Source organism: Gekko japonicus, unplaced genomic scaffold, assembly GCF_001447785.1.
Source record: "Gekko japonicus isolate JY-2015 unplaced genomic scaffold, Gekko_japonicus_V1.1 scaffold53, whole genome shotgun sequence".
NCBI lineage: Eukaryota > Metazoa > Chordata > Lepidosauria > Squamata > Gekkonidae > Gekko > Gekko japonicus.
This window is the reverse complement of record NW_015162474.1, coordinates 1,734,313-1,737,635: the sequence shown is the minus strand read 5'-3', so window position 1 is coordinate 1,737,635 and position 3,323 is coordinate 1,734,313. Positions and strand designations below refer to the sequence as shown.

The 3,323-nt window shown below is 36.8% G+C and overlaps 1 protein-coding gene across 2 annotated transcripts in view; it reads left to right on the top strand.

The window, feature by feature from the left end:
• RAP1B (RAP1B, member of RAS oncogene family) overlaps nt 1-1,759 on the top strand; it is an 81,823-nt gene extending 80,064 nt beyond the window's left edge. For both annotated transcript variants that reach the window (XM_015405718.1, XM_015405717.1), the window contains exon 8: nt 503-1,759. The gene's annotated coding sequence lies outside the window, so the exon portion shown is untranslated. The remainder of the gene's footprint in view (nt 1-502) is intronic.
• Nucleotides 1,760-3,323: the final 1,564 nt, after the last annotated feature.

The window sequence follows — 3,323 nt, the reverse complement described above, 5'->3', positions numbered from 1 at the left end:
TACTATTCATTGCTGCTGCACACCTCAAATCCACAGCAATTCCAGCGTTTTTTTCTGGGCCCTTCAGTCCTTGTCTTTATTGCCTCCCATGCAGTCTTTCTACGCATTGTTTACTTTTGTTCAGCCTATGTATTACTCCCTTCACATTCTGTTCCATTCTGCTAATTTTCTGTTTATCCCTAAATTTCTAGTTGGTACATTTGTAAATAAACTTGAGATTTTGGGGGCAAAGCTTTCACCTGACTAATGGAAGTCAAGAGAGAACAGATGTGCATGGATGGTTGATGTATATTTACATTCTCAAGGGCTGTGGGCCACCAGGCCTTCAATCATACACTAGAATCATATGACCATAGGTAAAAAATTAGACAAAACAAACATGAGGTTATAAGAAGAAATATACAACATGGTACATAAAACATCTTTTAATGAAGACATTTTTCACTTTCATTGCTTAGATGAATGTTAAGCACTAAATCTCCTTGTTTTATCCTTGTTCCAGGTCTGAAGAACTGTTGCCGACTACAACAGTGCCAGCATTCCAACTTTATTAAACCTACCAACATCTTAAAATGGACTTTCCTGTGGTGGTACCCTTTATGAAATGGATGACAACTACTACATCACTTTGCACATTCTAATCACTTTCCAGTGTCACGAGAGATTTTTACTTATAAATAATCTATGTGTATGCAACTGGTAAAACCAGAGCCTACATCCAGTATTACTGATAAGAGACATTGTTCATCCACCAATGTTGTACATGTATGAAAACTGTACTGTATACTGCAACAAACCCCATACTTCCTATTGGAGAGTACAATAATGTAAATCCTAAAAGCACCACTATTTTAGCATAATAAAAGAAAGTCCAAAGAGCTCCTATATAGACTACTCCAGATAACTTTGCTTCATCGGTATTTGTAGCTTATTGTAACTTTTTTAAAAGAAACACAGGATCATCATTGTATTGTACAAAAGCGCTTTGATTAACTCAACAGCTATATAGTTTTTTAATTTAGGATAAAAAAAACCTGTGGAGACAGTGATCTAGTCTTTAAAATGAGTCCTTTCAGTATAATGTCTGACTATAGACATTGCCTTTAATATCTGTTGGGAAGGAAATGTCCAGATTTTTCAACCTTTTATTGTATGTTTCCTTTTCCTTGTTTACATAGGGAACAATGTTTATAGTTGTGTGTACAGTGGGGGTCTACAACAAGAAGTGTATATTTTAAAACAATTTTTTAATGATTTAACAATTTTTTGTAAATCATTTTCGGGCTTCTGCAGCTGTAGATTCTCACTGTGAATTCCCTTGCTTGCTCATGCATAAGTGTATTTGCAATACCAAATATACAGGTTTAGTATTTTTGCCTGTTAGTGATTGTTTTACATGTGTAACGTTTTGGTTGAGATGTTAAATGGTGGACGAGTACTGTGGATGTGAATGTGGGAAGTAATTTTAATCATGTGTAATTGGTCCCAGGGCCTAAGTTGCAGTAATTACCTTTTTGCAGATTTATTTAACAATGCCTTGTTGCTTTGTATGCATTAATGTTTGGGTGTAAAGATTGCGTGTAAAATCCAACAGGGAGCCACAGTATTTAAATTGACCGACCTAATGTTACAACTGCTTTGAGGTGGCCAAATGTAAACTAAAAGCCTTAATTAAAAGTGGTGCAATTTTGTATGACTTAGCATCAGTAGTTCAATAAATTTGGATTGCCATGCAAGGGCTTGCATTACAACTTCCTGTAACTGAATGTGTTTGTGTAATATTTCAGTGAGGTTAGCAATAACATGTTAAAATACTCGTTTTGGACAAATAGAACTTGGGGTCATCTGGAGCTGTTGTTTGTATGGATGCTTTTAGAAGTCAACCAGTCTAACCCATGCTTTTTGGTAATTGTGACCACGCTCCACAGACTGCTAGCACTGTAGTAATGTATTAATTAGAACTAAAACATTCCCGTATCATTCAGTATCAGGTGTCTGTACAGTGCACCCAAGCATTATAGATATCCTAAGTTTATTTTTTAACAAATGTGAATTCTGTTTTTTGTGGGGGAGAGGAAGAGAAGTACATTTTTTAAAATTGTAAATTACAAAGGCTATGTTTACGGTGCAGAGAATACCATTCTGAGCTACAGGCATTAAACAGGGCTGAAACAAGTATAACTCAAATACAAGGGCTCTAGACATACTCCTGCAGAATGCTGTACCACAGTTATCTGCATTGATGCTATCTAGTGGAACTAATTCCAGATTACCTTTGGCTAAAGCTAAAATAATGTTTTTACCTACTGTTCAGATAAATTTGTTCATTACACATAAAGATTACACTTTATATAGAGCTGTTTATAAGGGGCTTACTTAAAATGACATGGTACAGCAGCTTTTATTTACAAAATTTATATCCCACCCTACTGCCTTTACAAGGGCCACCAAGGCAGCTAACCATTTAAAATATACATGATTAAATCACATTTTAAAACCATTAAAATCATCCTCCCCAAACCCAGATCATTAAAACAAATTAAGAACGGTTAAATACATACAAGGACATAAAAATTGCAATTAAAACTTTGGTCAGGAAGGAAGGATCACTGAGGGAATGCCAAATGAAACAAAAAAAACGGTCGCCTGCTGATGGAAGAGGGCAGACAAATCTTCCGGGGGAGATTCTAGAGCTATGGGGCCATGACTGAGTAAACCCCCTCCTGAGTGGCAGGGCCTCTGAGGATGACTGTAGTGTTTGGGTGCTAGATTTCATCAGTAAAGTAAAACATTTAATGTAGAAAAGAAAACTGCTTTGTGCACTCTTGTCCACCTTTCTAACAGTTTTTGCACTAATCTTTTAATGCTCTTACTCAGTTTGCTTTTTGAGATTCTCTGCACTCAACTTTGATGAAAGACAGACTGGAAGCTAGCAATGACTTATAGGTGGCTAGTAGATCCATCTGATAGAACAAACTTGAATGGGGACACAGTATGATTCTTCTGTGTTCATCCCCCCTCCCCGTTTTTAGAAAATGGAGCATTAAAAGATTGTATCAACTGCCATGTGAGAAAAGGACTGGTGTCCTCAATGACAGTTTGGAGGAAGCAGTGGGAGCAATTCTCAAAAGTGCCGCAACTGGAATTTTTAGATAAAATACTCTTGTTCAGATGCCTAGCATGGTTGACAAATACAGATAATGTGCAGGAATTTAAGTGACAAACTGAGTTGTATTCATTCTGGCTAGTGAGAGCTGTTTGCAACGATCAGGGTGCTAAGCGGTCATAATTTTCCTCCCTAATGCTAACTGGTCCATGGGGTC